The 8,366-nt window shown below is 55.9% G+C and overlaps 2 long non-coding RNA genes across 2 annotated transcripts; both read right to left on the bottom strand.

Annotated features, from left to right (window-relative positions):
* Nucleotides 1-330: 330 nt before the first annotated feature.
* LOC146397323 (uncharacterized) lies at nt 331-7,246 on the bottom strand. Its single transcript, XR_014823151.1, has 2 exons — nt 7,112-7,246; nt 331-415 (listed from the first exon to the last, which is right to left on the bottom strand). It is a non-coding gene; the product is annotated as an uncharacterized LOC146397323 (long non-coding RNA).
* LOC146397324 (uncharacterized) lies at nt 2,324-6,761 on the bottom strand. The gene is made up of 2 exons (XR_014823150.1): nt 6,728-6,761; nt 2,324-6,338 (listed from the first exon to the last, which is right to left on the bottom strand). It is a non-coding gene; the product is annotated as an uncharacterized LOC146397324 (long non-coding RNA).
* Nucleotides 7,247-8,366: the final 1,120 nt, after the last annotated feature.

The following is an 8,366-nucleotide window of genomic DNA, read 5'->3' as shown; positions in this document are numbered from 1 at the left end:
GGGTCAGTGATTGGCTCGAGGGAGAAGTTAGGCGCAGCCCAAACTCGGTGCGGGCTGAAGGCGGAGCCACGCCAAGGGATAGCTGTAGGGGTAGAGCCTAGCACAGAAGCTTTGATCGCAGGCGGGGCCGGGCTCCGATTGGGTGCGGAGCGCCTGGAGCTCCGCTGCCCGACGGCGGGGGCGGGCGGATCTCGTAGCCCGAGGATGAGGATCCGGTGCACCTCGCGGGCCAAGCAGGAACCAGCCCTCCAAGCTTCTGAGAGTCGAGCGAGATGAGTAGAGGAGGCGTGTCTTCGTCATTTGTTAAAGTTAATGAACCCAATAAACTTGTTTTGGGATCTACAGCGCCCCGGAGGCTCTCTGGACTGCCGCTTTTCTTCGTCTTAAAGTGGGTTTGGCCCCTTCTCTCTCAAAGCTGCAGTTAAAAAAAGAGAGATAGAGACAGAGAGGAGTTCCTGTCGTGGCTCAGCGGAAAGGAATCTGATTTGTACCCACGAGGACGCAGGTTCGATCCCTAGCCTCGCTCAGTGTGTTAAGGATCCTGCGTTGCTGTGAGCTGTGGTGTTGGTTGCAGATGCGGCTCGGATCCGGCATTGCTGTGGCTGTGGCGTAGGCGGGCAGCTGCAGCTCCAATTTAACCCCTAGCCTGGGAACCTGTATATGCACCAGGTGCGGCCCTAAAAAGACAGAAAAAGAAAAAGAAGAAAGAGAAAAAGGTCTAATGCCACCTTTGCCCAGACTATCTCATTCAACTGGGATAACTTCTCTAATCATCCAAGACATCCATCCTTTTCTGATTTTCTGGGAGGTATTCTCCTGCAGGTAGCCATCCTGGGACTCCAACCTGGGACCCAGCAAGCATGACCCAAAGAGGAGAGAGAGAGGGAAAAAGATAGGGAGAGATGTCACCTGATGCAACGAGGCCCCAGTTCAAAGACAAGGAAGGTTCACAAAGCCAGGAAGGGAACTGGCCACCAATATTTGGTCATCAATGCTTGGCCACCCACAGTCTTTTTCAGCATAGACTTCCTCCTCACCATGTTGGCACACACCTTGCTTCAGCTCCCTTGTGTGTGTGTGTGTGTGTGTGTCCGTATCTCATCTGCTCCCTCCTTGAGCAGCCATTGTCCTCCAAGCCTTCCATTGGTCTCCCCAGGGCTCCCTCCTGTCTGGAGCCAAATCTCAGGCAGGCCCTGCATGCAGCAAACCTGTTGAAAATACACAATGCCCTCCCAGGGACACAGACATCCAGAGATATGCTCTATACACCTATACATATGCCCGGCCTCCAAAATGCTTCAGATTCACAGAACACACTGTAAAAACGGGTGCACACAGCCAAGAACACAGCGGGTCCACACAGACTACAAACCCAGCTTCAAGGCGGGCCTCATCCCCCGCCAGCCCCACCCCTTGCTTGAGAGCCGATCCCGATCCTCCCTCTTCGGGCCTCTCCAGCCTGCTCCTAGCAACAGCCAACCGCTCTTGCAGTTGCCAGGCAACAGGGAGAACCTGTCAGCCCCTTGGAGGCCAGGCTCACCAGAGGTGGGCAGACTCAGACCCCAATCAATGGAGGCAAGGCAGGGCAGCACCCAGAGCTTCCTCCAGCCTCAAGCCAGGCTCTGTGGTATTTGCACCCTTCCCACCAGTTAGCCACTCCCTTCCAGTTAAGTGCTCTTTCTACAGAGTCCAGCAACCCCTGCTTCCAGCACTCCCAGTTGCTCCCTCTCTGTCTTCATGGGGGTTCCCAGGGCTACTGCATGGCCTCTGTTTGCTCCTCCAGTCACATACTGGAGGCTCTGGGGGCTCAGAGGCCCACAGGGCCATCTCTAGCCCAACTTCTCCCCTGATCACAAGCTCCATGTCCACCGATGCCCTGAAGCCTCCCCCCCAGACATTTTGGGGTGAAGAACATTCACCCTGTTCTTGGGCTTTCCACTTTGGGGCCTCTCACCAGCCACAGCCATGACCCTCCCACCCAACTCTACACCCCATCAGTTTCTTTCCCTCCTCAGTTCCCCCTCAAACATACCCCCATTCTCTGTCCCCACTGTCCCTTATTTTAGGCCTCCAGCCTCCGCTCTGGCCCTCCTGTTTTCCCTACAATCTATGCTCTATATGGCAATCGAAGGGATCCTAACGAAAGAAATCACATCACTCTTGCATACAAAACTTCTGTGGCCCTGAAGATAAAGCCCACAAACAACACTGCATTGGACTGTGTTGGGGAGGAGGTGGTAGAGTGGCAGCTGACAGCAAGGGCTCTGGGGAGCAGTCTGCAACTTCTGGCTATGTATTATTTGAGACAAGTATCAGAAATTCCTTATGTCTCAGTTTTTTTTAATTGTAAAATGAACCTAATATTAAGAGATACCCAATGCACTGGGTGAGGCCAGGCCTAAGGGAAGAAATGTAAGTAGATGTTCAGAATGTGCATGGTACATGGAACACCCTTAGCAGGGGTTAGCTGTGATAACAGTCATTTCTGCCAGGCCCTATAGCTGCTGTCCCCATCCAAGGCCCACCTCATCTCCCTCCACTTGCAACACACCAGCACTCCAGCCATCTGGCTTGCCTTGCCCTCCCCATCCTCTTATACCTCCCCCCCATTTCCTTCCCCCACTCATCCCTCCTCCCCATCTTTCATTCCCGGGCTCTGAGCTGGCATCTCTGACTCCCACTGTCCTGGGGCTTGCCCTAGCCAGCCAGATCCCACTATCCTGCTGTTGAATCTCTCCCACCAACCCGGGTCTCTGACTCCTGAGCCCTTGCAGCTTAATCCTTGAGGGTGGCAGGTGAATACTTGGCAAATGCGATGAAATGAATCACACAGAGTCTAACCCGCCCTTCCAGGGGCTCCCTCATCCTGGAGCGGGGAGAGGTGTAAACAACTAATCCTGTTGTCACTATAAAAATATTTGCCCTAGGAGTTCCCGCTGTGGTGCAATGGGATCTATGGTGTCTTGGAAGTGCTGGGACACAGGTTCAGTCCTTAGCCTGACACAGTTTGGTTAAGGATCCGGCGTTGCCGCAGCTGTGGCTTAGGTGTCAACTGTGGCTGGCTCTGATCCCTGGCCCAGGAGCTCTAAATGCCAAAAAAGAAAAACAAACAAAAACATTGCTATAGTTGTTTGTGCAGAGAGGGGAGAAACTAATGGTGCCTGGGAAGGTCAGGGTGCCTCCTTGGTGGAGGGCAAGGAGGAAAAAGGTCCAGGAAAAAGGTCACTGAGGAGGAGGAATCATGTTCCAGGAAGAGGGAACAGGGAATGGGAGGATGGGTTCCTTCGGGGCAGCGCTGGGGAGAGAAAATCAAGGGTCGAAGCTACAGAAACACCTGGCTTCACAGCTGAGGCCCAGAAGAGGGCAGGACCCATCCACGGTCACCCAGTGAGGGACATCACAGGCATGCTGCTTCCTCCACACTGGGGAAACCAGAAGTCCTCTCATCCTTTCAAGAGATGTTGTTCTGGGGGCAGAGCATAGTTGCCCCACCGGGGCCTCACGGGAGGAGGATGACTCGTGCCCCTGTGCACACTGGTCCAGCACCACGTGAACAAGACCATAAAGGACAGTGAAGTGACGTTCAGCAGAACTGAGGATGGCCTGGCACTCCAGCTGGAATGGAGAAGTGGCGGCCACCGGCTCACTGGACAACCAGAAGAGCCTTGGGACTGACCACAGGCCACAGAACAGGTCCGGCTTGTCCAGAGTTCCTGTTGTGCGCCAGGCTGGATGGAGTGAGGAACGGAGACCCCCTCCGTGGGCTGGGACACCCCAGTCACAGGCTCCAGAAAGGGGAAGCTGCCAGCACTTCCCCAAAGGCAGTTTCGGGGTAGGTGTGTCTGCCCCAACACAGAGTCCAGGAACAGGCAGGCCCCCACAGGGATCCGGCCACCCCACTTCCATGGCCCCCTGATGGCAGAGAATCCCTGGCAGGCAAGACTCTGTACCACCAAATAGCAGCTTTGCAGACATAACCTCCTTGGCAACTTCTACTTGTACATCTCAGCGGCCTGAGCTGGCTGCCTCCCTGCCGCCCTGAGCAAGGCTCCACCTCCTGGTACATCCCCGCCACTTCCCCTTTCCTGCTTCTGAGCCCAGCAGCACTTCTGAGATTGGAGTCAAGCTGTTCTGCTCTCTCTGCCCTTTCCTCTCAAACCTCTATCCCCGGCCTTCAGAGAAATGATCACAAGCCTAGCAGGCCTTGGGGTTCAGGGTCCCCCTTCCCAGTTATCCTCCTCCTTCAAAAACAAGTGGCTTTGGCCTGGAGAACTCAGGCCCCAACACTCCATGCCAGAAGTTTCTGGATGGGCTAGGGGGTTCCACCTGATACAGAGGCAGGAAACTCTGTGAAAGGGGTCACCTGTGCAACTACTGTTTACTACCTACTGTGTGCCATTGTGCTGAGAACCTTAGGGTAAGGGAAGCAGCTGGGATCCTACCTTCAGGAGAACACACCAAACATGCTTACAGGGAAATGAACTCTACACTTTTCGGAGGAAATCAGCAGGGTGGCATGAGAGCCACTGGGAGGTGAACGCAGGAGGAAATGGTCAGAGGAGGGGAACTTTGAATGATGAGAAGGGACCAGCCATGTGACAAGCCAAGAGAAGAGGGTGACAGGCAGAGGCAACAGCAATGCAGATTTTGAGGTGGGAAGGGGCTGGGTGTTCCGGAACAGAAAGGCCAGACTGGCCAGAACAGTGAGGGAAGCCTTAGACTGAGGGGGGACAGCCATGAGGCAGGGGATTCCCAAGTGCCCCAAAGACGCTGAGGTAGGAGTACATATGAGCCTGCAGTGGGCACCAGCATCTTCAAGCCAGTGACCCATGTCTGGCCCTGAAAATCCAACAGATCCTGGCACTTAGGGTGCTGCAATAGGACTGGGGGAGAACTGCCCAGTCAGTGACTTAGCAAGAGACCCAAAGCTTTGGGACCAAGCCTGAGCTGAGCCCCCACCTCCTTATCCTTGAAGGCTCTTGCCAACTTGCCACTGTGTCTGCCATCTATGCAGCCTCTCAAGGCCAGGTCCCCTGGGAAACCCAGGGTCCTTAGAGGGCCTGGGAGATGATAATCAGCCCTATCCCCAGGAGCCACTCCTCCGCTCACCTTGCTGCTGCGCCTTCCCCTGTCATGCTGTCCACAGGCTGGGGCTGGTAACCTCTCCTGCGACTTGTTAGGACTTTCATTAGCACTGCTTCCTGGAATTTAATTTAATGAAGAAGCAAAAACAGCCCTAATGAAGGTGATGCAACTGCAAGCAGCTCATGAGGTGCCTCCAAGGCCCAGCCACCAGGGCTCTGATGCTGCCTGCAGATGGTGACTAGGAGTAGAGAGGGGAGAGCCAGGGGACCTGTCCTGGGAGAGATGCTGGTCACTGAGCCCTGGGAGCATGGGACACTGCTCTGCAATAGTGCAGGGAGCAAATACTGCCACAGAAGCCAACTAGACAGAGTAGAGGAATGAGCCTCATTGGGATTGCGTAACACAGCTAGAGAAAAGCTTCTGAGATGCTATCAGCTGGTGCAAAGGCCCTGGGCCAGCACTGTCCATCACAGCACAGGCCAGGCTGTGGGCAAGTGCCAGAGGGCAGTCAGCAGGGGCTGCAATCATCAGGGCCATAGGGCAGGGAGAGTTTTAATTTTGTTTCAAATGTGAAGGGAAAAACTGGAGGGTTTTTTAAGGGTGGGGGCCGTGATCTGCTATTTAAAGTTCCCTCTGGTGGCTATGAAGAGAATGGTCCTTGTGGACAAGAGAGAAGGGAAGGAGGCAGAGGGTGACCACCATGTGGTGCAGGAGATGAGGGAGATGGAGTGAAGCCTATGGAGACAGGACGATCCCACATCTTCTAGGAGAGGGTAGCTGGAGACATGTTGGGGGCAGGGCATGTATAACTGGGCTGCGCTTGTTCCTTTAGCATGTTTGGGCTGACTAGTCCCCTTTCAGTCTTCTCCACAGGCTTGGCCTCTTCTCCAAAACGACATTGCTCAAACATTAAAAAAAAAAGTATACGGGGAGTTCCCTGTCGTGGATGAGCGAAAAGGAATCTCACTAGCATCCATGAGGCCGCAGGTTCGATCCCCGGCCTTGCTCAGTAGGTTAGGGATCCGGCGTTGCCATGAGGTGTGGTGTAGGCCAGTGGCTGCAGCTCCGATTGGACCCCTAGCCTAGGAACCTGCATATAATGCCGGTGTGGCCCTAAAAAGACCAAAAAAAAAAAAAAAAAGTATATATAGTTGCTTCGTGGCGCAGCAGGTTAAGGATCCCGTGCAGCAGCTGGGGTGGCCGCTGGGGTGCAGGTTCAAACCCGGTCTAGGAACTTCCACAAGCCTGGGGTGCTGCAAAAAAATAAATAAATAAAAGTAAACAAATAAATAAATCTGTCTAAAGGGTTCCCCAGGCGCCTATAACTGCTTCCCCAATTCCGTGCACCTCTCCACTCCCCTACGGGAGTTCCCTTTCCATTTCTCCTTCGCTTGCCCTGCCCCAAGTCTTGCAGACCAGAGCCCTTCCCTTTGCTTTTGGTCTCCCGCCCCGGGTAGTTGTAGCCCCTGTTCTATGAACCCCCAACACTGCCTCCTCAGCCTAAGGCAACCCCCTCGCGCCCTCCTCCCCAGTTCTTAATCCCCGCGCCCCTCGGCCTTCCCTGCCCCCGCCCCTCGGCACTCGCCCGCACCCCCTCCCGCCACGCGCCTCTCAGAATCCTGCCCCCGCCCAGCCAGCCTACCCGCGCGAGCTGAAGCCGGAAGCGGCCTCTGTGTGCACCGCCCCGCCTCTTCCGGGGCTTCTCTAGGCTGGGTTTCGGTGACCGGCATCACGGTGCAGTGGCGCCTCCTAGCGGGTCTTTGGCGCAGTGCGGGAGCTGAGGCGGGCCCAGCCCCCCCACCTCCTCACAGCCCGCTCCTCCCTCCTGACTGCCTCTCACCATTACCCCCATCGGGCCTGACCTTCTGCCTTGTTTTACCCTCAACCCGGCCCCTAATTCCGCCGATCCGCCAACTCGGTAGCCAGCGAGGCCTTCCCTCTACAGGGCAGCAGCCATTCAGCGTCCTCTTGCTCAGAGTCCTCCGTGGCGCCCCATGGCCCTCGCCTGGCTATGACCCCAGCCCACCTGGCCTCCTTCCAGCCTTAGACGCCCTCAGCCGATCCGCAGAACGTGCCACGACATCTGCCTTCCTGCATGATGGCATCTTTGCCCGCTCTTTTCCAAGATGCTCTCTCGCCCTCCATCTTCCCAAATTCACAGCGCGGAGAATAAACGCTGATCTGGTTGATTATTCTGGTGGGCACTCCCTCTGCTTCCTGAAGCTGGGGCGGCTCAGTGCCCATAGCCTGCGCTGGGCCGGGGCCCCGTGTGTGCGATTTAGCAGCTTCAGGTGCCTTGCTGAGCTTGACCCCAGGAGAGACTTGGGCAATATGAGGAGAGGAGCTGTCTGATTCTCTCAGAATGCTTGGTTAAGGGTGGGTCTGGGACTCTGGCCACTTCCTCCGCGCCAGGAAACCATCCAAGATCAGGCAGCTCGTGGGGGACCCCAGGCCTGGCCTCTGGAGGACCTAGGCAAGGGTGGGACTGGCAGCTCCTCACCAGCCCAGGATACCCGGTGTTGAAGCCCTGGCCCTTCTCTTAGCGACCTCACCCCTCCCGCCCTGCCCCGAGCCTTGAGCCTTCCTGCCTGCCTTCCTCCCATGCGTCAGCCAGGACGCCTTCCTGGACTGTCTTGAAGCCTTGGAGTCTCAGGGCCTGCTGCACCCTGAGCCGACCCGGTCTTAATGCCGATCGGTGGGTCACCGTGCAGCGCAGCTTTGACCGCCAGAGGGCAGCAGAGACCACCTCATCTGGGTAGGCGGGGAGGAGGTGGGTGGGGACTAAATCCCTCCCCAATCCTGTCCAGAGCGGACTCCGGCGTTGACCGCCAGAGGGTAGCAGAGACCGCCTTATATGACCTCGGGGGCGGGGCGGGGTGGTTGAGGGTGGGGATTAAGTACCTGCCTAATCCTGTTCAGGTCCAGCTGTGCATGGCAGGGCAGGTTTGCAGTCTTGTGGGGTTTTGAATGCAGTTTTGTTCTTTCCGATATTCTTCCAGGGCTGCTTTTGCTTCTTCTTTCTAAGTAACTTGTAGTCTATTATTATTATTCCAAGTAGTTTGAAAGTTAGTTGCTGGATGACTTTAAACTGAGGTCAAGGCAGGGATCTGAATGGGTCTTTGGGATCCCTCCACAGGTTCCTTGATGTCTCTGGCTGCATCTTGGACCCATGATGTCCTAACTACCAGCGCTTGGCCGGGCCAGGCCAGGCAGTGGCCACGGTGGCCACCCTGTGTGCTCCCCGAGGCCACTGTTCAACCTCCATATACTGTCTTCCAGCT

The sequence above is a fragment of the Sus scrofa genome, chromosome 13 (genome assembly GCF_054392235.1).
Source record: "Sus scrofa isolate SSC_HxYL_T2T_F1_AM1 chromosome 13, Sscrofa_HxYL_maternal_Yorkshire_Landrace_v2.0, whole genome shotgun sequence".
Taxonomy (NCBI): domain Eukaryota; kingdom Metazoa; phylum Chordata; class Mammalia; order Artiodactyla; family Suidae; genus Sus; species Sus scrofa.
The sequence above is the reverse complement of the archived record's forward strand: the minus strand, read 5'-3'. Positions and strand labels throughout refer to the sequence as shown.